We start from the raw sequence: 27,311 nt of genomic DNA on the forward strand, positions 1-27,311 counted from the left end.
GAAAAAGAAAAATCTTGATCTGGGTTGTGGCACTACAAGAGACCGTGAAATGGCTTCAGCCCCTCTCAGCTGTGGCCAGGGAGCATTTGGAAGTGCTGGCTTGGGTGGTGTTGAAATTTTTTTTAAACTTGAGTAAATTTGAAAATCTAATTGGATTTGTTAAGCAATTTATGAATCCGGCAGCATCCCATCTAGCAAGTAAAAAGATACTTCAAGGGACTGTACAAAATGGAAGGTTTTTAATCGGAAGGAGGTTGCAGAAAGACAGTTATTAGCAAAAGAAAATATTATTTTTATGCCAAGCATCTTTTTTAAAAATGTTTTTATTGATTTCAGAGAGAGGAAGGGAGAGGAAGAGACAGAAACATCGATGAGCAAGAAACATAAATCAGCTGCCTCCTGCATGCTCCCTAATGGGGATCAAGCCCTAAACTCAGGCATGTACCCTGACCAGGAATCGAACTGGTGATCTCCTCCTACATGGGTCAATGCTCAACCACTGGGCAACACCAGCCAGTCACAATCTTCTTTTTTGTGGGTAAGAAAATGACACAGCCTTTATCATGAGGATTGCTTCTTCCTGTGTCTCCTGAAGGCAGAGTATGCTTGGCTTTGGTTTTAGATCCAATCCGTTACTCTGTGCCTTTATATTGGTGAGCTCAGTCCATTTACATTTAGAGTAATTATTGATATGTGAGGATTTCCTATAACTAGTCTATCTTTTGTTTTCTAGTAGCTCTGTGCTTCCATAATTTTTTCCCTTGTGTTTCTGTCTGTTGTTTTAATTTGGTGATATTCTAGAATTTTTTTTCTCTTCCTCCTTTTTTCAAGTTATGTGTCTCAGTTGTTTTGTGTGTGTGTGTGTGTGTGTGTGTGTGTGTGTGTGTGTGTGTGTATGTGTGTTTATCATTAGGTTTTTTTTTATTTTTTTTTAATTTATTGCTTAAAGGATTACAAAGGGTATTACATATGTGTCCATTTTATCCCCCCGCCCTAGACAGTCCCCTAGCCTCCCCTATCCCCCAATGTCTTATGTCCACTGGTTATGCTTCTATGCATGCATACAAGTCCTTTAGTTGATCTCTTACCCCCCTACCTCCTGTCCCCCAACCCTCCCCGGCCTTCCCGCTGCAGTTTGACAATCTGTTTGAGGCAGCTCTGCCTCTGTATCTATTATTGTTCAAAAGTTTATAATGGTCTCTATTATCCATGAATGAGTGAGATCATGTGGTATTTTTCCTTCATTGACTGGCTTATTTCACTTAGCATAATGCTCTCCAGTTCCATCCATGCCGTTGCAAATGGTAAGAGTTCCTTCCTTTTTAGAGCAGCATAGTATTCCATCGTGTAGATGTACCACAGTTTTCTAATCCATTCATCTACTGATGGGCACTTAGGCTGTTTCCAGATCTTAGCTATGGTGAATTGTGCTGCTATGAACATAGGGGTGCATATATCCTTTCTGATTGGTGTTTCTGGTTTCTTGGGATATATTCCTAGAAGTGGGATCACAGGGTCAAATGGGAGTTCCATTTTTAGTCTTCTGAGGTAGCTCCATACTGTTCTCCACAGTGGCTGCACCAGTCTGCATTCCCACCAGCAGTGCACAAGTGTTCCTTTTTCTCCACATTCTCTCCAGCACTTGTCGTTTGTTGATTTGTTGATGATAGCCAGTCTGACAGGTGTGAGATGGTACCTCATTGTTGTTTTGATTTGCATCTCTCGGATGATTAGTGACTTTGAGCATGTTTTCATATGTCTCTTGGCTTTCTGAATGTCCTCTTTTGAAAGGTGTCTATTTAGGTCCTTTGCCCATTTTTTGGTTGGATTGTTTATCTTCCTTTTGTTAAGTTGTATGAGTTCCCTATGAATTTTGGAGATTAGGCCCTTATCAGATATGACATTGGCAAATATGTTTTCCCACACAGTGGGTTTTCTCGTTGTTTTTTTGATGGTTTCTTTTGCTGTGCAGAAGCTTTTTATTTTGATGTAGTCCCATTTGTTCATTTTCTCTTTAGTTTCAAGTGCCCTAGGAGCTGTATCAGTGAAGAAATTGCTTCGGTAGATGTCTGAGATTTTGTTGCCTTTGGATTCTTCTAGAATTTTTATGGTTTCCTGTCGTACATTTAAGTCCTTTATCCATTTTGAGTTTATTTTTGTGTATGGTGTAAGTTGGTGGTCTAGTTTCATTTTATTGCATATATCTGTCCAATTTTCCCAACACCATTTATTGAAGAGACTATCTTGGCTCCATTGTATGTTCTTGCCTCCTTTGTCAAATATTAATTGAGCATATTGGTTCGGGCTGATTTCTGGGCTCTCTATTGTATTCCATTGATCTATATGCCTATTCTTGTGCCAGTACCAGGCAGTTTTGAGAACAGTGGCTTTGTAATACAACTTGATATCTGGTATTGAGATCTCACCTACTTTGTTCTTTTTCAGGATTGCTGCAGCTATTCGGGGTCTTTTTTTATTCCAGATGAATTTTTGGAGAGTTCGTTCTAGATCTCTGAAGTATGCCGTTGGTATTTTAATGGGAAGTGCATTGAATTTATATATTGCTTTGGGTAGTATGGACATTTTAATGATGTTGATTCTACCAATCCATGAACACGGTATGTTCTTCCATCTGTTTATGTCTTCCTCTATCTCTTTTTTCAGTGTCCTCTAATTTTCTGAGTACAAGTCTTTTACCTCCTTAGTTAAGTTTTCTTATTAAAGTCTAATAATTTTTTGATAGAGTCTTTAGGGTTTTCTGTGTACAGTATCATGTCATCTGTGAATAATGACAATTTTACTTTTCCTTTTTTAATTTGGATGACATTTATTTCTTCTTCTTGTCTGATCACTGTGGCTACAAATTCCAGTACTATGTTGAACAGGAGTGGTGAAAGTGGGCATCCCTGTCTTGTTCCTGTTCTTAGGGGAAATGGGTTTAGATTTTGCCCATTGAGTATGATGTTTGCTGTGGGTTTGTTATATAAGGCTTTTATTAGGTTGAGGTATTATTCCTCTATTCTGACTTTGCTGAGTGTTTTTATCAGATAAGGGTGTTGGACTTTGTCAAATGCCTTGTCTGTATCAATTGATATGATAATGTGATTTTTGTCTCTCAATTTGTTTTTGTGATGTATCATGTTTATTGATTTGCAGATATTTTACCAGCCTTGAATTCCTGGAATAAATCACACTTGGTTATCATGTATGATCTTTCTAATGTAATGCTGGATCTGGTTTGCTAGAATTCTGTTGAGGATATTATCATCTATGTTCATCAGGGATATTGGCCTGTAATTCTCTTTCTTTGTGGTGTCTTTATCTGGTTTTGGGATTAGGGTAATGCTGGCTTCAAAGAAAGAGCTTGGAAGTGTGCCTTGCTCTTGAATTTTTTGGAATAGTCTAAGAAGGATTGATTTTAGTTCTTCTTTGAATGTTCAGTAAAACTCCCCGTGAAGCCATCTGGTCCAGGGTTTTTGTTGCTTGAAGTTTTTTGATTACTGTTTCAAATTCATCAGTAGTCATCAGCCTATTTAGGTTTTTTGTTCTTCCTGATTGAGTTTTGGAAGCTTGTACTTTTCTAGGAATTTGTCCCGTTTTTTGTAGGTTGCCCAGTTTGTTGGAGTAGAGTTGTTTGTAGTAATTTTTTACAATTCTTTGTGTATCTGTGGGTCAGTTGTTACTTCACCTCTTTCATTTCTGATTTTATTTGGGTTCTCTCTCTTTGTTTCTTGGTGAGCATGGCTAGAGGTTCATCAATGTTGGTCATCCTTTCAAAGAACCAGCTCTTAGTTTCATTGATCTTTTATATTGTTTTTTGGGTTTTTTTTTTTGGTGTCTATGTCATTTATTTATGCTCTTATCTCTATTATCTCCTTCTGGTTACTGTGGGATTTTCTTGTTGCTCTCTTTCTAATTATTTAAGTTGCAAAGGTTAGATAATTTACTACCATTTTTTCTTGTTTTTGAGGTAGGCCTGTAGAGCTATGGACGTCTCTCTCAGGACTCTTTCATTGTGTACTATAGATTTTGGATTGTTGTGTTTTCATTGTCATTTGTTTTCAGGATCTTTTTATTTCTTCTTTGACCTCTTTGGTAACCCAATCATTGTTTAATAGCATGCTATTTAGCCTTCAAGTGTTTTATTTTTTTCATTGTTTTTATTGTAGTTGATTTTGAATTTTATGCCATTGTGATCTAAGAAGATGCATGTTATGATTTCTATCTTCTTGAATTTGAAGAGACTTTTTCTGTGTCGTAATATGTGGTCTATCTTTGAAAATACCCCATGTGCACTTGAGAAGAATGCATATTCTGTAGCTTTCAGGTGAAATATTCTGAAGATGTCAATTAAGTCCATCTGATCTAGTGAGTCATTTAGGATTGATGTTTCTTTGCTGATTTTTTGTTTAGAGGATTTATCTAGTGGTGTCAGTGGGTTATTAAAGTCCCCTACTATGATTGTTTTGCTATCGATATCTTCCTCGATATCTTCCAGAAGTTGTTTTATGTATTTGGGTGCTCCTGTATTGGATGCATACATGTTTACTAGAGTTATATCCTCTTGTTGAATTGCTCCCTTTAGTATCATGAAGTGGCCTTCCTTATCTCTTGTTACAGCCTTTACTTTGAGGTCTATTTAGTCAGATATAAGTATTGCAACCTCAGCTTTTTTCTCATTTTCATTTGCCTGAAAATTTTTCCATCCCTTCACTATCAGTCTATTTGAATCCTTTGTTCTGAGGTTGGTCTATTGCAGACAACAAATATATGGGTCATGTTTTCTTATCCATTTGGCTACCATATGACTTTTTATTAGAGCATTTAATCCATTCATGTTTAATATTATTATTGATAAGTACTTTTTTGTCATCATGTTTATTCTTAATGTTTGTGTTTCTTCTTGCTTTTCTGTTTCTTCTTTTTACAGCAGTCCCTTTAGCATTTCTTGCATTGCTGGCTAAACTCTCTTAGCCCTGTTTTTGTCTGTGAAGCTCCTGATTCTACCTTCAATTTTGAATGATAGCCTTGCTGGGTATAGTATTTTTGGATTCAGTCCCTTGGTTTGCATCACTGTGTATATTTCATCCCATTCCCTTCTGGCCTGATGTGTTTCTGTTGAGAAATATGTTGATATTCTAATGGGAGATCCATTATAGTTAAATTTCTGTCTGTCTCTGGCAGCCTTTAAGATTCTTACTTTGTCGTTGATGTTTGCCAATTTAATTATGATGTGTCTTGATGTTGGTCTTTTTGGGTTCATTTTGTTTGAGACTCTATGTGCTTCTTGGACTTGCATGTTTTTTTTTTCTTGCCAGTATCAGGGAAGTTTTCTGTCTTTATTTCTTCAAACAGGTTTTCTATTCCTTGGAATGCTTCCTCTCCTTCTGGCACCCCTATGATGCAGATGTTTTTTCTTTTTGTGTTGCCCAAAGCTCCCTTAGGTTCTTTGCTTGCTGTTAAAGTTTTCTTCCCAGTTGCTGTTCTGCTTGTTTGTGTTTTCCTACCTTGTCTTCTAATTCACTGATGCGGTCATCAGCCTCTTCTCGTCTACTGTTTAAGTCTTCCATTGTTTTCTTTATTGCGGCTATGTCATTCTTCATTTTCTCTTGGTTCTTTTTCATGTTGGTGACATTCTCATTCAGCTACTTATCATTTTCATTGAGTTGTGTGTATTTTTCATCTAGCTGTTTGAGCATCCTTATCACCATTACTCTGAATTCTTTCTCTGACATATTACTTGCCTCTATTTCATTTAATGCCCTTTCTGGCGATTTCTCTTTTTCTTTCCGTTGGGGATTTTTTTTTTTTTATCTTCCCACTTTTTGCTGTTACAATTTAATTGTTTCTGTGTCTTATATCCAACTGCTTGGCTACCCAGGTTCTTTTGGGGGTGGTGCTAGAGGTACAGTTTCTCAGGTCTCCTGGGCTTGGTGATCTGGTAGAGCTCCCTATTTGAACTACTTGGGTTCTCTTGTTGTATTTAGATCTTGAATGTTAGTTTCTTATTCATGGATGTAGTCTCATCATGGGTTGACAATGTGACTGACCCAAGGCTTCATTGTGCAAGCTGTTTTGGATGTGATTGTCATTTTGGTTCTCGTGGAAAAGGTTGTCTGAGGTCTCACTGGTATGTGCTCACTGTGGGTTCCCAGAGTCCAAAGCCTGGGAAGAATGAGTCTCAGGGCCTGAGGCTCAGGTGCTGTGACTTTGGCTGGTGTAGTGTGACTCTTGCTGGATTAGTGTCACTTGCAACTTACTAGGAAGGGCCCAGAACCCATGACAGTGGGGGGAGGGCATCTCGTACTCTGTGGTTGAGGCAGTGGGACTCTGGACAAAGTGATTTCCCTCTCTGAATCAAGAATGTGTTCGGGATCCAGCAGCTGGGTATGTGGGAATCTCAGGCTCTGTGGCTGAAACAATGTGACCTTGTCCAGGGAGGCAAGTCCTCAGGAATTCAACAAGCTGTCCTGTGGTAGATAGCTTGGAGGGGATGTCATGGATCCTACTGAGGGAGCTATGTGCCCTTGCTTGGAGAGGCCCACGCCCAGTGGCAGCACAGAGGGGGGCCCAGGAATCATCTGCAAAGGATGTGTGCTCATTGGGCCTACATGCAGGAATGGAGTAATTGTGCTGTGCCAATGGCCCCATGGAGGGAGAAGTTCCAGTTTCTGCTTTGGGGGATATGCACCCTTCGTTGGATATGCACGCTCAATGGCTGCTTACAGAGGCAACCAGGAGCTATCTTCTGGGGCAGTGGGCTTAGGGGAGCCCTTGTGCTGGAGCAGTGCTACCGCAGGAACTGGATCCCAATGGCCAGGGTTGTGTTTTGCAGCAGGTCAGAGAAGCACCCAGGGGCTGCCTTTCGGGATAGAGGCTCAGGGGGATTGTACACTGGATCAGTGCATCTACAGTGACCAAGGATCAGCAGCTGAAGAGGGGAAAGTCCAAGTTTGTGCTGCAGGGCCTTGAGCCCTTGGTTCAATATAAGTGCACCTAGTGGCAGCTCACAGAGGCACCCAGGAGATGCTTGCTGTGGCATGGCTTCAGGGGTCCTGCGTGCCGAAGCAGCATGACTTCGGTGTCTGTGGGTAGGCAGATGGGAAGAGGAAGTTCACATTTCTACTGTCAGGGCTGTGCATCCTTATTTGATATGAGCGTACCCAGCCAGGGCTCAGGAAGGCACCCAAGAGATGCTATAGGTGCAGTGCGCTCAGTAGACCTGTGTGCTGGGAAGGTATAACTGTGGTGTCCCAAGGTCAGCATCCAGGGAGGGGGATGTTCCAATTTTTGCTGCCTCGCGCCCTTGGTTGAAATCACGCGTGTCCAGCAGGGGTTCATAGAAGCACCCAGGAGCCATCTTTCAGGGTGATGGGTCTCAGGAGGCCTGCACCCCAGAAAGGCATGACTGCGGTGTACAGAGGTTGGTAGCTGTGGAGTGGGAAGGCTCAGTTTTTGCTGCTGGGGCCTTTCACCCTTGGTTGGATTCACGTGTGCCCAGTGGCAGCTCACAGAGGCACCCGGGAGCTGTTTGCCAAGGCAGTGCACTCAGAGAGGTCCTTGCATTGAATCCGCGTAACTGAGGTGTCTGTGTGAAGGTAGCCAGAAGGGGGAGGAAGTCAGAATTTCTATTGCCAGGGCTGTGCACCCTTGTTTGGATATGAGTGTGTGCAGCAAGGGCTCAGAGATGTACCCAAGAGCCACCTTTGGGGCAGTGGGATCAGGAGGCTTGCAGTGCTGGAAAAGCATGACTGTGGTGTCCAGAGGTTGGCAGCTGTGGAGTGGAAAGACTCAGATTTGGTGCCGGGTGTTGTGCCCTTGGTTGGATTCGTGCACACTCAGTGGCGGTTCACAGAGGCACCTGGGGGCCGTTTGCCAAGGTAGTGCACTCAGAGGGGCCCTTGCACTGAAGCCACGTGACTGAGGTGTCTGTGGGCAGGCAGGCATGAGTGGGGGAAGTCCGAATTTCTAATGCCAGTGTTGTGTTTCCTTGTTTGGATATGAGCGTGCCCAGTGGCAGCTCACAGATGTACCCCAAAGCCGTTTGCCAGGGTGGTGCACTCAGAGAAGCCCTTGCGCTGAAACCCCGTGACTGAGGTGTCTTTTGGCAGGCAGCCGGGAGTGGGGGAAGTTTGAATTTCTACTGCTGGGGTCCTTGTGCCCTTGGTTGGATTTGTGCATGCCCAGTGGCTGCTAACAGAGGCACCCACTCACACACTCAGAGGGGCCCTGGTGCTGAAGTTGCAAAACTGAGGTGTCTGTGGGCAGGTATCCAGGAAGGGGGATTTCTGTATTTTTACTGCCGGGGCAGTGCATCCTTGTTTGGATAAGAGCATGCCCAGCAGGGGCTCACAGCAGTACCCAAGAGTGGCCTGTGGAACAGTGGGCTCAGGAGGCCTGCGCACTGGAAAAGCATGACTGTGGCATCTTGACTTTGGCAGCTGGGGATGGGGGAAGTCACACTTACTGCTGCAGGAGTCACGCACCCTTGGAGGTGGAGTTCCTAGGGTCTGCAGGTCTGCAGGTGGGGCAGCAGGATTTTGGCTGGAGTGGCTGCCGGGTCATAGGCAGTGTCCAAGGTCTGTCTGGGTGATGGTGCTGATGAGTTCCTAGAAGAGGCCACTCTGCCCTTCAAGATGGCATGGGCTCTGTGCCTGAGCACCACAGTCCTGGGAGTGCCCACAGTGGTGGTAGGTGTTCCCTGTCCAGGAGAGCCTGGTCTGCCAGCCCCTGCTACTCTTGCTGGATTTAACTTTCCATCACTCACTCACACACACCCTACACACATCCACACATTCTCCTTTCACCCACTCATACCCTCTCCCTCACCTCTGTTCTGCCAGTAGCCATCTTTCTCCTTCTCCACATATGTTTCTTATAACTTTATCTGTAGGTCTTTTTGAACTGTGTGTTGATGTTTTATTCCAGGCAGTATTACTAATGGTTAGACTCTTCAGGAATGATGGTTTAGGTCACTCCACTGGGTAAAGAACCATGGTCATTTGAAGTGTTTGCTGAAGGCAAAGGGAATGTAGAATGGCAAGTGGAAGAAGATAGCTATGTATACCAGCCAGGACCATGTGGCCAGTTATAGAAACTGAGATTTTAAAAATATATTTTTGTTTATTTCAGAGAGGAAGGTAGAGGGAGAGAGAGATAGAAACCTCAATGATGAGATCCCCCTACTGGGGATCGAGAATATGCTCTTGACCAGAATCAAACCTGGGACCCTTAACTCTGCAGTCCAATGCTCTATTCACTGAGCCAAACCAGCTAGGGCAGAAACTGAGATTTTGTCATAAGTATTTCCTCCTTATTTTTTTATAAATATGTTTGTGTCTGTCTATTATCTATCTATCATCTATCTATCTATCTATCTGTCTATCTATCTATCTATCTGCTTCTATCTATCATCTATCTATCATCTATCTATCTATCTATCTATCTATCTATCTATCTATCTATCATCTATCATCTATCTATCTATCTATCATCTATCATTTACCTTTGTTTTCTTCCCCCTTTTATTTAAGTCTTTGTGCATACACATATTTTTATTGTTCTTGATTAAATACTCATGAACATTATAAGAAACTGCCAAACTGCACCATCAGTAGATGCTTGCTTGTTCTCATTTGCGGAGGGGTAATTTTATGCTAGTCACTGTTCTACGTGCTAAACACCTTATAAAATTTTTTGGATTAAATCTTTAAAACAACTCTATTTTCTTTGATATTACTCAATGTCTATTATATAATGAAGAAACTGAAATTAGATAAATAAAGTCATGTGCCTGTGATTACATAGCAGATAATTGTAAAGTTGGGGTTGGATTGTTAAAGTGCTATGATCCTAGAATCTGTGTTATAACAAGGACATTTCACTAGTGTCATTCTGGCTTTAGCTTTTGAAGTTTTGAAGATTAATGAGTGAACCTACATTTTCCATTTTTCTGGGTGGCTTCTGGTGGGAACCAGTTACTTGGCCAGTTACTGAGCAAGGGAAATGCAATAACTTTGATTTTTTTTTTTTTTGCTAATCTTATTAGCAGTAATACTAATAAAGTGATTGAGCAACAATAAGTGAAACCCAGTATGCCAACTGTTTGTGGTTTATGTACATGAAGAGACAATTGTAGTCATAAAATTCAAGTTAAGCAAATTAAAGTGGGAAATTCAAATTTGGCAGTGGCTTACAACTGTGACATGAATGAAGCTACCAATGAAAGTAGTTTTAGTGAATGCTGAATCCAGTGCAAAAAAATATTATTCAAGTGAGAAAAAATGGTGGGGTTTGAATAGGTAATATAAGGCCTTAATGGCAATATTGTTCAGGAGAAAGACAGAAGCCTACACAAACATTGTCATATTTATAAATTCAAACTGAACTTTATTTATTATTGCATTTTATAAGAGAAGTAATATGCTATAAAGTTACTCAAGAATTGGGAGATTTGTGAAATTCTTTGGACATGTCCTTCACTATTTTCTGTAGTCATTTTTTTAACCTTTGCATTTAATAGAATGAATTATAATTATCTATTCATCTGCTTGTCTTCTTAATCCCACTGTGAGCTCTTTTATGATTGAGAGCCTATCAAATTAATCTTCATTCTCCAGCAGTTAGCACAGTACTTGCTCAATAAATTATGGTAGGGACTCAAATGCTTATTTAGTCACTGGAATGAATATATAAATAAGTGAATGAGACACTAAGAGGAGAGCCTTTGTTCAGTTGCAAACATAACATTCATGCACAAATAAAAATATAATAATTTAAACGTATACATTTTTTATTGATTTCAGAGAGCAAGGAAGAGAGAGAAAGATGGAAACATCAATGATGAGAGCGAATCATCAATCAGCTGCCTCCTGCACATTCCCCACTAGGGATCGAACTGGCAACCCGGGCATATGCCCTGATCAGGAATCAAACCAGTGACCTCTTGGTTCCTGGGTCCATGCTCAACCACTGAGCCACACCTGGCCGGGCAAAAAATATAAAATTTTTAAAGGAAGGTTTGATTTAGTAGGAAAGAATTTTAGACTTTTCCAGGAAAGGATTTTGGCTGTTTCTTAAACCAAAAAAATATATTTGTAAGATACTTTATTTTTGCTGTGTGGATCTCAGCCAAATAAATGACTACTTAGAAAAATTCTGCTTCTGACAACAAGTATATTAAAAAAAGATAGATCAAGAAAAATTAGTTGCATGCTTCTGGAAATACAAATGTGCCATATAATATTCAGTTCAGAAATGTTTGAGTGTAAAACAGAATATGTCAAAATATATTCATTCCAAATTAATTAGAATATACATATTTGTTATTTTTTCAGTTGCTTTCTAATTAGGTATTTTATTTACTTATTATTTGAAAACTGAAAGTTATTTTCAATAAAGTCTAAATACCTATAGATGTAAGGCCATACCTCAATCCCTGTGTGAAAGCTTTGGTATTTGAAGTTGTAACTGGTTTTGGATATCTTCTTGCTTGACTATTTTACTCTGATCCTTAACTGAAGTAGAACAGACTATTTTCCCCCTGCCCCTGCCCAGTGTGACTATAATTAAGCTGAACAAACTAAATTCTGCTACCTCAGCAGCCAACTCATGGGGACCTGCCACCATTAAAAAGAAGTTAGACTGTATTAAGAGCTACAAATATGACTCTGCCCTCTTTAGAAATAGAGTTGCTGGTGTGGAACATCATTGAATGCATCTTAATAATAATTTGTTATTATTAACTATCTTCTATGTAGAATTCAAGGAATGACCTAGCGTATTGCCTTGGAAACAAATACATAATGCTGAATTTATTTTATCTTCCTCTGAATGCCACTAATTTAACTAGAATAAAAAAATAGCACTGAGATCCACTAAATAATTATGTCCATTTGGTGTTTTCCAAAAAGATATGTGTGTACTGATTACAGCAGAGAGATGACAAAGGGGACATTTTGTTCTTAAGTCATCCAATATACTCTGTATTTTATAAAGAACAAAGAGGTCACAAGACATTTCTTATAAATCAAAAAGAAAATTTGTCTTCACAGTTAATTAACAGATCCTCTTAAGTAAAAAAAAAATCTTATATATGAGTAAATTGTATCTACCATTTACTGAGCTAGAATTTATATATATATATAAAATCCCAGGGACCATTAAGGTGGAACGACCAGAACGACCAGTTGCTATGTTGCTATGACATGCACTGACTACGAGGGGGCAGATGCTCAATGCAGGAGCTGCCCCCTGGTGCTCAGTATGCTCCCACAGCAGGAGTGCCGCTTAGCCAGAAGCCAGGCTCACAGCTGGCGAGCACAGCGGTGGTGACAGGAGCCTCTCCCTCCATGGCAACACCAAAGAGCAGTGAGCCAAGCAGTAAGGAGAGAGCAGGTGGGCAGCAGAAGCAAGCAGGTGGGCGGTAAGGAGCAAGTAGGCAGGTGGTTAGGAGCAAGCAGGCTGGCGGTTAGGAGAGAGGGGTCCCGGATTGTGGATTGCGAGAGGGCACAGGCCAGGTTGAGGGACCACCCCCCCACACATGAATTTCATGCATCGGGCTTCTATTATGTGTGTGTGTGTGTATAATATTTTTATTGATTATATATATTTTAAATATATCTTTATTGATTTCAGAGAAGAAGGGAGAAGGGGAGAGAGATAGAAACATAAATGATGAGAGAGAATCATTGATCAACTCTCTCCTGCACGCCGACCACAATTGAACCTGGAACCCTTCAGTCAGCAGGCCAATGAGTAACCCATGAGCCAAACCAGCTAGGGCCTTCTAACTATATTTTGAATATATTATGATAAAAAGATATTTTGAGTAAGTAAAATATTGTTGAGTGCTGCTTCTGAAATTGTTCATTGCATTAACATTTTTACATTTTAATAGAAACAGTCAGTCACAAAGGAAATGACTTATCAAGGCAATCTATATTATTTGAATTCCCAAACCAAACCAAATAACCATGATTTCTTTTCTACCAAGCTTTACAATATAATTAGCATGAGATACCTCATGTGTTCCTCAGCCTTTTTCACAGTCTTAGAGCCTTCCAGATATGATGATAATTAAATATGAATTAGAAGCACTAGACACTGTTCAGAGATTTTATTGAAATAGCCAGAAAGAATATTGCTCTGCATCTCTCCTCAAGAAAATGACCCAGCTGATCTACAGAAATCATGCCTGGATATGACACTTCTAAATAGTCTGAATTCTAATAGCTGTCACCTGTGGATCAGTTAAAGCCACTTTACCTTATATAGATTTATTTTTACTTCTGCCAGAAAGAGTAAAGAGGCTTTACTCATATAATGCAATTGCTAGTAAAATAAATTTATGGAACAGTAGAAGAAAGCTAAGACATTAATGAAGCAAATTATGATAAGGGAAGGTAAACATATACTCAAATTAATTCCAGAAAATAAACAAACTCAAATTACAATTAGAGAATTAAAATTGCATCAAGCTTAGAATTAAAAATGAGGTGAAATACAAGCTTTTGAAGCTTACATAAAATACAAAAGAATAAAACTAATAAAGATATATAGTGAGAAAGATGTGAAAAATAGAAGAGAGATATCGGAAATACACAGACAGTTATTATTTCTCATGAAGACATCAAAGAAATACAACAGAAATAGCAATTAAAACCCCCAAAGAAATAACTTTTCATAGGCTGAAAAGGTGAAAGACTGTATGCTAATGTTCTCAATATACAACTAAACAGTGAATTAATTACAGTCTTCCCAGAAATGAGGAGAACACCATAAACTGAAGTGACAAGATTTGGCCAAAACTACACTTAAAACATATTCATATCTTTGAAATAATTTTACTATTAACCTAGACTAAATGAATAGAAATAAGCAATAAATTATATAAACTAAATAAAAGACAAACTTTACAAAAAAAAATTATGGAGTGTATAATAATAAAAGCAGAAATTAATGGACAAGATAAGAGAAAAAATTAGAGCATATTAATAAACATAAGAGCTATTTCACCTTTCCTTTTTAAATCAGAGAAATTGAAAATCCTATTAAAAAGTGGAGGAAATCTAAATATTAAACAAAATGACTGAAATCAACCAAAACATATATTGCATTGTTTTCTAATGATATGTGCAAATTTATGATACTATATTCTGAAAATTTTACAAATGCAAATAGGCAAAAGAATAGAAAATTTGAAAAAAATACAATGACCTAAATTACTTTAATATGACAAAATTACTGTCAAATACATTTTATCAAACTTTTCAAGGTTGGGTTCTTTCAAAGTTTCAAAAGAGCAGATTCTTTCCATTAATTTCAATTTGTTATGTTGGAGAATGAGTTCCAATGTGTTATATAAACCTACCCTAACACAATACAATTTTATAATGATTACTTAAAAAAAAGATTTCAGAACAATCTCAAATTATAAATGGCAAAATCATAAAGTAAGCCCCAGGAGAACATTATGAATAGTTGTATGTTGATATATAGGCAAACTAGATGAAAAAGACAGACACCTTTAAACATGCAAGCTACCAAAACAGACAAAAAAAAAAATAATAGAACTAGAAAATCTAAATAGACTAATAAAAACTGCAGAGATGAATCAGTAGTCAAAAAACTTTCAACACTTAAAGTCCTAACCTTGATGGTTGTGTTGCAGGAGGAATTAATGGACCAGATTTCCCAGATAAGAGTGGGAATGAGGTTCTTGAGATATCTTCAGAAAATGAATTTTCTAAGATTTGCACGGGAGGATGGGATGTGAAAGAAGGATTTATTTGCACGGAAATTACTACATTTCTTGGGTTCCAAAGTCCCCTGTCCTTTACACCACTTCTGCAAAAGGTGCATTTGGGAGTTCAGCAGAGCCAGAAACAAGGCCAGTGTCCAGTTTCCCTTCTATGTTTCAGTCTGATGTGGTTCAGCATCCAAGCTAATTAAAGTCCATTGGTTCATGTGTGGAGTCTAACATGGCTGTGCACCATGCAGGCACAGGGGAGAGCATCCCCCTGTCACAGGAGAGCCAGGAACCTGGCGTGTGTGAGAGAAGGGTGGGGGAGTTTGAATATTCAGGTTTCCAGAGCTTGCAGTGGTCACACCCACTCTGGCCACTGACTGGTTTTCAGGTGTGATTGATGGGCAGTCGGGTAGGCACCTTCCCATGATACTCTGACCTTACTGGCCATGCATCTATACTGCCTCTGTCTAGTTCCTTCCCCCATCAATCAGCAGGGAACAGACTCAGAGAGTCTTAAATGCAGCTCTTTTGCAAAGCTTTATAAATGGCATGTCTATATTTAGTCTTCCCTTTCCTCCTTTCCCGTTAAATAATAATCAGGTCATTACAGCGGCATCAGTTGCACTGGCAAATTCGACCAAACATTTAAAGGAAAATAAATGTTAATTCTTTAGAAAATCTTCTAGGAACTAGAACAGGAAGAAATATTTGCCAACTCATTCTATGAAGGTAAAATTATCCTGATACCAAAACTAGAAACATATTAAAAAAGTGCAATAAAAGACCAATATATCTTATTAATATAGATGCTGAAATCATAAAAAAATATACGAACAAACCAAATATAGCAGTATATAAAAGAATTGAACACCATGACCAAGCAGAATTTACCCCAAATATGTAAAGTTCATGTTATATATGAAAATCAATTTATGTAAAACACCATATAAATAGAATATAGGCAAAAGCTACATAATCATCTTAATAGAAACAGAAAAAAGCATTTGAGAAAAATTCAACACCTCTTCATGTTAAAAATCATTTAAATTAGAATTAAAACATGATGGAGGGCATTTGAAAAACTCACAGTTAACATTACACTTAATGGTGAAAAAAATGAATGTTTCCCCCCTAAATTCCAGAACAAGATATAGATGTCTGCTTTTCCCACTTATCTTAATAATACACTGGAAGTTATAGCTGTACAAAGTTATGCAAAAATAAGATAATACACTTCCAGACTAAAAGGAAGGAGTGAAAGTGTATCTATTTGCAGATTTAATGATCTTATATATAGAAAACCCTAAAGGATCCATACAAAAACTTGTAAAGCTAATAAGCAAGTTCAGCAAATTGGCAGAGCACAGAATTCACATGTAAATATTAGTTGTATTTCTGTGGAATAGCAATGAAAAAATCAAAAAATAAATTTAAGGAATCAAACTCATTTACAACCGCATTGAAAATAATAAAATCCTGCTCAAAGTCACTAATTATACGAGAGATGCAAATCAAAACGACAATGCGTTATCATCTCACACCTGTCAGAATGGCTATCATCAACAAATCAACAAACATCAAGTGTTGGAGAGGATGTGGAGAAAAAGGAACCCTTCTGCACTGCTGGTGGGAATGCAGACTGGTGCAGCCACTGTGGAGAACAGTATGGAGCTACCTCAGAAGACTAAAAATGGAACTCCCATTTGACCCAGTGATCCCACTACTAGGAATATATCCCAAGAAACCAGAAACGCCAATCAGAAAGGATATATGCACCCCTATGTTCATAGCAGCACAATTCACCATAGCTAAGATTTGGAAACAGCCTAAGTGCCCATCAGCAGATGAGTGGATTAGAAAACTGTGGTACATATACACAATGGAATACTATGCTGCGGTAAAAAAAAAAAAAAGGAACTCTTGCCTTTTGCAACAGCATGGATGGAACTGGAGAGCATTATGCTAAGTGAAATAAGCCAGTCAGAGAAAGATAAATACCACATGATCTCACTCATTTGTGGATTATAGAGAACAACATAGACTGATGAAAAGGGACAGACCCAGAGACTGAGAAACAGCGATCAGGCTATCAATCCCCAGAAGGAAAGTAGGGGAGGGCGGGGGTAAGGGGAAGACATCAACCGAAGGACTTGTATACATGTATATAAGCCAAACCAATGGACATGGACAACAGGGGGATGGGAGCTTGAGTTTGTGTGTGTGTGGGGGAGGTTGGGGGTTAATGGGGGGGATGAGGACACATTTGTAATACCTTAACTAATAAAAAAAAGAAAATAATAAAATACTCAAGAATACTTTTAAACAAGGAGGTGTTAGGAGCTCAGTTGAGCTGGAAGGTGCTGATCTATCAGGTGTCAGAGTAGCCAATGAAAGCAATAAGCCAAAATGGAATAGTAAAATCTTTAATCACATATGCACTGTGATGATATAAAACCTCAGAAAACACTAACACTCCTCTGTTACATTCCCCTTCCCATGGAATGGCACACTGATCAAGGCTCAGGTGGCTCTGCACAGACAAATGTGTGATCTCACTCTTGAGGGAGCTCCAAACATAAGGCTCCTGCTGGCTTATGGACCCAGGGGCAATGGGAAGGAAGAGACAGAAAGCTAGGCGTGAAAATATTCTTAGTACTGAAATCAGAATGAGAAAGAGTGCCTTCAAGGTTTTCTTGTTCTCCCCCTAATAAAGAGACCTTGACAGAAATACCTGAAGAAACCTTTGCCAAAAGCTTAATTCAGATAAAGAGAGACCTAGATGTTATGAGATTGCAATACACTGAGAACACCTAGAAGAGCTTGAAAGGCAAGAGAGACCTGAGTCACTGACTGAAACTTTTCTCAGAGCCTGTAATTCATTGGCTGTGCCAAGTCTGGGTGGGCAGCATTCCCCTTATGAGGCCTGCCTGTTTAAACCTATGTAGTTGTTTATGGTAGGGCCTGAAAAATCACACAATGGCTTTGACCACTTAGAATGTTTCAGAGTTATGCAGTGAAAATGTTGTATCTTAAATCAGCGAGTGAGATACATGACGCTTTAATGAGCCAATTAATTAGGAGTCGTTTATTGCACGCAGCCCAGAGGAAGGTGTTTCTTCCAAATCTCTGAGCAAAGTCACACTGGAAGTTTTTCGTATTTATACCTTTTGAGCTTCTTTGTCAGCAGATTTTACAAAGAACTCTGTGTGAGTTATTGTGTTTTTTTTCTCCATGTATCAGTACTTTTAATGTTGTATACATAAAGTTATAGTAAAAAGACAAGGTGTAGCCCCTCCATTTCCATGGCCAGCTCACTGCATTACAGTAAACCAAGTTTATATTCCACCATCAAGTGTGGTTCTCCCATCCCATTAGTTCATTTGTTATGGGTCATTAAGAATATCTTCAAATCCAATAGTCTCAACATTACCCCTCAAAATATCCAGTGAAAGGTTTGAACTTGGAAGAAATGGAAGATGCTGAACCTGTTGCACTGCCTTGAATTCCATTTGCAATTTTATTGGAGCAAATAGACCCTGGATGTTTCTCAGTGTGGAAAAATTCATTTTATCTTGGTTGAGCTAGAAATTTTTTTCTAATAATTCAAGAGGATGACTGGGCAAAAGTTCATTTTTCACACAAGAAAAAACCTTTTGAAGAACATCATGACTTTCAAAAGGTCCACTTGCTGATAGTTCAGTAACTGGAATACTGTCCTTTACCTGAGATCCAAGTCCTCTGGTATTCATCTTTAGCTCACTCTGCAAATAGCTCTCAAGCCCGGTCTGTGTGAGTTATTGTTACAGACAGTTTGTAATCTTGGATACATAAAGAACAAACATTTGGAGGAACAGCCAAGATGGCAGCATAGGTAAACACCTGTGGTTGCTGCCTCTCACAACCACATCAAAACTACAACTAAAGGACAAAACAGATATCACCCAAAACCACGGGAAAGCTGGCTGAGTGGAAGCTCTACAACTAGAAGGAAAGAAAAAAGTGCATTGAGACTGGTAGGAGGTTCGGAGGTGTGGAGGTGTGGAGGCGCATGTGAAACAGGCTGACAACTAGGTGCACTGTTGCCTTTTTCAATCTGGAGAGAGACAGAAGCTCCCAACTGCTCTGAACTCCAGTTCTAGGTGAGACTCTGGGACCCAGACTCATACAGGGAGAAACTGGACTATCTGGCATTGGGCCAGAACACGAGGGCAGCTTTCTCTCAGAGGTGCTCACAGTGATCATTGTTCCTGCATGGGGCTGTGGGACACAGAGACCTGGGGACCCCTTTGGGGCATGGCTGACTGGCAGCTATTGCTGTTTGCTCCACCCTAGTGATTCCCTGAGACCCCCCCACCCACCCAATTTACAACCCCACCCAAGCTGTGAGCAGAGACTATTGCATATGAATGGCATGTCCTTTTGCAACCTAAAACCTAACAAACTGCAGCTGGGTCAGAGAGCTCCAAAGCTTCCCAAAGAAGGCTTAAGGCCCAGCAGCAGCAGCCTGCATTGCTTCACAACTGGGCCTCATCTGGGAACATCCAAACCCCAAAGAAAGAGGAAGAATCTGCAGATCTCTCTGTAGCTCCTGCTGGGTGGCCTCAGGCAGTGGCTGACTTTGCACCGCCTTGGAGATCCAAGAGCCAGTGTACCCGGTGGTCAGTATGAGACCATACCAGATTACAACTCTTCACATCCATAAGCAACACACTCAAGGGGCAGACTCAGTGAGCACCAAAGCCCCACTAAAACAAGTCCTGCCACATAAGGATGTCTCCAGCACAGCAGTTCTACCATTGTCGACACAGCTGATCCTCACAGCCAATTGGCCTGGAGGTCAATTCCTCCCAGTAATACCAACAGCAATTAAGGCTTAACTACAACAAGACTGTGCACACAGCCCACAAAGAGTGCACCAAGAGTGTCCACCTCTAGTAATTGGGTAGGCTGAGCCACTGGGCCCTATAGGATACCTAGCACACAAGGCCACTCTATCAACACAGGGAAACAGCCAAAATGCGAAGACAAAGAAACATGTTACAAATGAAAGAAATTGAGGAAAGAAAACTACTGAATATAAAGTTCAAAACCACGATTATAAGGTTACTCAAGAATATTCTAGAAACCTCTGAGAAACTTAGTGAGACCCTCAAGGATATGAAAAAGGACCAATCAGAAATTAAGCATACAGTGACAGAAATAAAGAATAATATAGAGAGATCCAACAGCAAACTAGATGCTCCCAAGAATCAACTCAAAGATTTGAAATACGAAGAAGCAAAAAAACACCCAACCAGGAAAACAAAAAGAAAAAATAATCCAAATATAAGAAGATAGCATAAGGAGCCTCTGGGACAACTTCAAGAGTATCAACATCTGAATTATGGGGGTACCAGAAGAAGAGAGAGAGCAAGATATTGAAAACCTACTTGAAGAAATAATGACAGAAAACTTCCCCTACCTGGTGAAAGAAATAGACTTACAAGTCCAGGAAGAGCAGGGAACCTCAAACAAGAGGAATCCAAAGAGGACCACACCAAGACACATCATAATTAAAATGCCAAGGGCAAAAGACAAAGAGAGAATCTTAAAAGAAACAAGAGAAAAACAGTTAGTTACCTACAAGGGAGTATCCATATGACTGTCAGCTTATTTCTCAACAGAAACAATGCAGGCCAAAAGGGAGTATCAAGAAATATTCAAAGTGTTGAATAGCAAGAACCTACAACCAAGATTACTCTACCCAGCAAAGCTATCATTTAGAACTGTATGTCAGATAAAGAGCTTCACAGATAAGAAAAAGCTAAAGGAGTTCATCACCACCAAACCAGCATTATATGAAATACTGAAGGGTACTATTTAAGAAGAGGAAGAAGAAGAAAAAGGTAAAGATAAAAATAATGAACACCAAAGTGACAACAAATACATATCTATCAACAAGTGAATCTAAAAATCAAGTGAATAAAAAATCTGATGAACAGAATAAACTGGTGAATATAATAGAATCAGCGGCACAGAAAGGGAGTGGACTGACAACTCTCAGGGGGGAGGGGGTGTGGGGGATGTGGGAAGAGATTGGACAAAAATCTTATACCTATGGACGAGGACAGTGGGGGGGGGTAAGTTCATGGGGTGGGGTCGGAACCAGGTGGAGGAGAACTATGTGGGAGAAAAAGAGGAACTGTAATAATCTGAACAATAAGGATTTATTTTAAAAAAAGAACAAACATTTGGCATAAGAATATGGGAATTATTATCAGTATTAGTCCATTACGTTAGATGGCTAGCTTGCAAGGTCAGACAGTTAAGTTTTTATCTTTTTATATTATTCAAACTAAAACAGTTATTCTACAGAATAAGAGACTGTCAGAGGGAAGGTAGGGGAGGGTGGGGGTAAGGGGGAGAGATCAACCAAAGGATTTGTATGCATGCATATAAGCCTAACCAATGGACACAGACAACAGGGGGTGAGGGCATGAATGGGGGTCGGGGGGTAATGGGGGGATAAAGACAGATATGTAATACCTTAATCAATAAAGAAATAAAAAAGAGACTGTCTAAAAATGGCAGAGTTTACAGAACAAGGGACTATCTAACAATAGCAGAGAATTTCAAACAGCAGTTTTTATACAAGATGGAGGTTACTATGCTTCAAAAGCAACAAAACCTTGTCGAAATCAGTTAAAGAAGTGCTAAAGAAATGGAAAACCACCAGGTGTTCATAGGTTAGAAGAATTATATTATTCACATGATACCAATCAGCAATTCATCTACAGATCTAGTAGGGTTCCTGCCAAAATTCCAAATTCTATATTTTTTTCAGAAATGAGAAGCAGATGCTAACATTCAAAAGAATTGCCAGGGACCCCGAAAGCCAAAACAATCTTGAAAAGAAGAACAAACTTGGAGGATTCCCATTTCCTGATTTCAAAATTTAATACAAAACTAACCAAAACAGTGTGGTATTGGTAAGGATAGACATATAAATCAATAATAAATAATTGAGAGTCTATAAAAATGAACATTCTATCTTTGGTCAATTTATTTATGACAACAGTGTTCAATAAGAAAAGAATATGGTAGTCTTCAACAAATGGTACTGGGATAACTGGATAGTCACATGCAAAATAATGAATTTGGACACCTAACTCCATAAATAAAATAATTTAAAAATGATCAGACATAAATTAAGAACAGAAATTATAAAACTCAAGAAAAAACACAGGTGCAAATCTTTAAAATCTTTGTTTAGGCAATGATTTCTTAAATATGATACCCAAAACAGAAGCAATAAAAAAGGAATTGAATTTCACCCAAATTAAAAATATTTATGTACCAAAGCACACTATTAGGAACATGAAAAGACAGCCTACAAAATGAGAGTAAATATTTGCTAATTATACATCTGAAAAGGATCTTTTTTTCTAGAATATGCAACAATAAATGCAAACAACCCAAGTAAAAATTTGCAAAGGACATAAATAAGCATTTCTCCAAAGAAGATTTACAAATGTTCAACAATTACAGAAAAATCTACCAGGGGCATGTTTACTAGATCCAAATAATTAGTTGGTTTGGTAGGGAAATGCAAATCAAAACCACAGTGAGATACCATTTCATAGCCTCTCAATTTTTTTTTTAATCACAATAATTAACATTTGCTGGCGAGTATGTATAGAAACAGAAACCCTAATACAGTACCTTATTCTTGGGGATGTAAAATTGTGCAGCTGCTATTGAAAAGAGTTTAACAGGTGCTTAAAAAGTTAAATGTAGCCATTACCATAAGCCATAAAAATTAAACATAGTCATAGGACCCAACAATTCAGGTTTCTAGTTATATACCCAAGAGAATTGAAAAATATATCTTCCCACAAAAACTTGCATATGAATATTCATGACAGCATTATTTATAATAGCTAAAAGTATAAATAATCTAAATGTTCATCAACTCATTAATGGATAAACAAAATGGCATATCCATAAAATGGAGTATTATTCAGCCATAAAACAATGAGTTACTGATAAAAATCACAATAAGAATGAACCTTGAAAACATTATGCTAACTGAAAGAAGCCAGACACAAAGGGCCATGTATTTTATAATTCAACTAGAGACCCGGTGCATGGAATTTGTCCATGGAGGGTGGGTTCCCTCAGCCCAGCCTGCACCCTCTCCAATCCGGGACCCCTCGGGGGATATCCAACTGCCTGAAGATTGGGCCTAAACCGGCAGTCGGACATCCCTCTCACAATCCAGGACTGCTGGCTCCTAACTGCTCACTTGCCTGCCTGATTGCCCCTAACTGCCCCCCCTGCCAGCCTGGTCACCCCTTACTGCCCCCCTGCCTGCTTGGTTGCCCCTCACTGACCCCCTCTGCCATCCTGGTTGCCACAAACTGCCCTTCCTGTGGACCTGGTCGCCCTACGCAGCCTGCTGCTCAGGTTATTGGTTGCCCCTCACTGCCCCCCCCCCCGCCAGCCTGGTCGCCTCCAACTGCCCCTCTTGCAGGCCTGGTTGCCCCACACAGCCTGCTGTTTGGTTGTTTTGTCACCCCTTACTACCCCTCCTGCCGGACTGGTTGCCCCACACAGCCTGCTGCTCAGTCATTTGGTTGTCCTTCACTAATTCCCCTGCTGGCCTAGTTGCCCTACGTAGCCTGTTCGGTCATCCATTTGGTTGTGATGGTTGCTTAGGCTTTTATTACTATAGATTTATGTGAAATGTGAGTGAATTGGAGTTCCAGTCACAGACTCTCACTGTGATTGAAGACTTTCTTATATAAATATTTATTTGCTGAATGCCCTATAGACAATTTCTAGAGAGCTTAAATGTCTGTTGTATTTTAAAATATATATATTTGTATTGATTTCAGAGAGGAAGGGAGAGGGAGAGAGAGATAGAAACATCAATGATGAGAGAGAATTGTTGATCGAGTTGTCTCTTGCATGCCCCACACTGGGGATTGAGCCCCCAACCCAGGCAATGTCTGTTGTATTACAATTTTTATCAATTCTGGAACTTCTCTCTGGAGAGCAGGTCTGCAAAGCTTCTCACTCCACCATTTCAGAAGTGGATACCCTATGGATATTGTATAATAAATTTAAATTCAGATTAAGAATGCATTAATTAATTTAATCTTTGCTGTTTTTACATGTTCTAAGTTTGATACATAGAGATGTTTATATAATCAACTAAATAAGAATATTTTTCACATATCATAATACAAAATATATGATTTACTAGAAAAAAAATAGAATACTGTTTGTGTAGCATTGTGTTTAAAGACTAAAAATACTCATAAGTGAAACAAGCTTACATTTTCATTCTTCAAATTTACCTTAAAAGAGGAAAGTATGAGAATATGTAACAAATAAGTTTCCTGGCATATATAGATTCCAATTTTCATGTTTAATTTTATCAAGGTACACCAATAATCTGGTGCCTTTTTAATTCTTTTATGGATATGCCCAGAAGCAAACTCAGAATATGTAACATTTCCCATATAATGTAGAAAATAATCATCATTGAAAGTTTTACTTTACTATTTGTGGAGTATAACTGAATTCCTTGAAGATATCCAGAAAATGTGTGGGAGAACCAGTATTAAAACTGCTATTTTTTTGAACCCCAATCTAACCTTTCCCTCATAACATATACTGTTCCTTGAATGTGCCAAATAGTATAAAGTTAAAATAATTTTAAAATTCAGTAGAACTACCATTCCTTTCTGATTTCTAATGTGGTTATCTCATACTGAATAAAATATAGAGAATACATTGTACACCTGAAACCAATATAATTTTGTATGCCAACTATACTTTAATTAAAAAGAATATGTTTGATATCAGTGAACTACTGTCAATACTACTGTTCATGTTATCAAGTGCTTTAAGATCTGGCTTATGGTAGGACTTCACTTCTCCTGCCCCTTGAGGTTATAAAGCCACATGACTTGCTGTGGCTAATCAAATATGAATGGACATGACACATGTCACTATTAAGCTGAAAATCAACTCTCCAGCCCAGTTCTTCCTTTACTGCAGAAATTGTGAAAGCATATGTTGAGGAGTATCTCTGTTAGAATAAGTCCTGAGTAATTACAATGAACAAGAGCCCTTGGCAGTTCACACTGTACTATGAATGAAAAATAAATTTTTGTGGTTTTATGTACTAAGATTTTGAGATAATTTTTTACTGCAGCAAATTCTAACTTATCTTGATAAGTAGGGTTGATATTTATATATATGCAAATGAATTCCTGCTCTTTCATCTATCGACACACATACACACATATTATATATATATATATAACAATTACATAACTATAATGGTCTAGCTATGACTATATAGTTACAACTATGTAATTATAACAACACACACACACACACACACACACACACACACACACACAATCTTCCATTTGGGTTGAATCTCACCACCTCTTAGTTTTCAGATCAGGTACCACTTTCTACAATTTAGGCTAGGTACCTTTTCTATGTACCCCACTCTAACATTTATACACTGTATATTGCATTTGTTTACTTATACTTAAGAAACCATGTTGTCAAACTATGAGCTAAATTAGGATTATGACTTTGTCTGCCTGTTCAATACATAACAATGTCTGGTATTGGCATTGATTGGATTCATGTTTTAATCCAAACAATGATGTTTGTGATAAATGTGTTGTATCAATTAGGTAACTGCCAGTAGGAGGCACTGTTCTCATTAATTATTTATAAAATCTAACATAAAAACTTAAAGTAGAAAATCTAATCTTGTAAGACATATTTTAATCTGATTTCTTCTACAAATTCTGTTTTTGTCATGCATAATTCAGTATGAGCTCCTATAAAAAAGAAGCTTTGACAAAAATGGCATTCCATAGATACTTCCTGGAAGGATTTACACCTATTAATTACTCTCTTTTAAAAAAAGTTTTTAAAATTGATTTAAGAGCGAGGAAGGGAGAGAGAGAGAGTGAGCTATAGAAACATCAATGATGAGAGAGAATCATTGATTTGTTGTCTCCTGCACGCCCCCTACTAGGGATTGAGCCCACAACCTAGGCATGTGCTGTGACCAGGAATCAAATTGTGACCTCCTGGTTCAAGGGTCAACCCTCAACTACTGAGCCACACTGGCTGGGGACCCTCTTTTTAAATAATGTAAAGTCATATCCTTAATACATTTTGAACTTTGTTTCCAGGATTTAGTAACAATTACATCATGAAGAAGGATTTCAGATGACATTCTACCATTATGACAGATAGTTTGATTAAGGTATTCAAACATAAAAGAGTACAGTGAAGTCAACTCCTTGAACTGCATAGCACTTCCAGACAGCAGACATTAATTGGGGGAAATGTCTTTGTGCGTTTAAAAAAAATTGCTTATTCAATTTCTCTCAAAAAATACTTGACAGTTTCCCCAAGGACAAATTATTTTGAAATCCACATCCAGAAGAACTTTCTAAATGCATCCTAGCTAAGTTTGAAGAGGAAGAGAATCTCTTGTTAATGAAAATCATATTTTCAGCCATGTGCTAATTAAACACCCTGCCTGAAATATGTAAGTATTTCTTTGGGTGATTTACTAGGTAAATGTTTTGAAATGTTGTCAGGGAGCAGGGAGCACTGGAAGAAGATTAAATTTTCTGTTCAAGTAGCTATATGACTTCGAATTATCTAGATAACAGTGAAAATTCCATAAGTCACCCATAATCGCCTTCAGCCAACAAAAATTATGTTCACTGTGAATGTTAATTTCTCAATAAGTCTATAAATGTAATTGGTGCAACCACTGTGGAAAACAGTATGGAGGCTCCTCAAATAACTAAAAATAGCACTACTATATGATGCACTACTATATGATACTATATTTACTTCTGGGTATATATTCAGAAGGAAACAAAATCACTAATTCAAAGAGATATCTGCATCCCCATGTTCATTTCAGCATCATTTGTAATTGCCAAGATATGGAAACAACCTGTGTCCATTAACAGATGCATGGATAAAGAAAATTAACATATATATAATTCAGCCATTAAAAAAGGAATTCCTACCATTTGTGACAACATGCATGGTCCTTGAGGGTATTATGCTAAGGGAAATAAGTCAGACAAAGATAAACCAATACTGCATAATCTTACATATGTGTGGAATCTAAAAAAAACAACCCACAAAGTCATAGAAACAGAGAACAGATTACTTATCAGAAGTGCGTGGTGCAGGTGGGGGAAATGGATAAAGGTTATTAAAAAGCACAATCTTCCAATTATAGAATAAATAAATCCTGGGGATACAATGTACAGAATGTACAGCATGTCAACTACAGTTAGCAATAGTGGTTTGCATATTTAAAAGTTGCTGAGAGAGTATATCTTAAGAGTTCTCATCACAAGAAAAAATATTGTAACTATGTGAGGTGTTGGATGTTAATTAAACGTATTGTAATAATTTCACATATATACATATATCAAATTATTATCTTATACAACTTAAAGTTAAACAATGTTGTATGCTAATTGTATCTCAATAAGCTGGAAATTTATAT

At 38.6% G+C, this 27,311-nt stretch overlaps 1 pseudogene; it reads right to left on the reverse strand.

Moving 5' to 3' along the window:
• Positions 1 to 18,068: 18,068 nt before the first annotated feature.
• LOC118653318 lies at positions 18,069 to 18,498 on the reverse strand (annotated as a pseudogene).
• Between the last annotated feature and the right edge of the window lie 8,813 nt (positions 18,499 to 27,311).

Source organism: Myotis myotis, unplaced genomic scaffold, assembly GCF_014108235.1.
Source record: "Myotis myotis isolate mMyoMyo1 unplaced genomic scaffold, mMyoMyo1.p scaffold_m19_p_4, whole genome shotgun sequence".
Lineage (NCBI taxonomy): Eukaryota > Metazoa > Chordata > Mammalia > Chiroptera > Vespertilionidae > Myotis > Myotis myotis.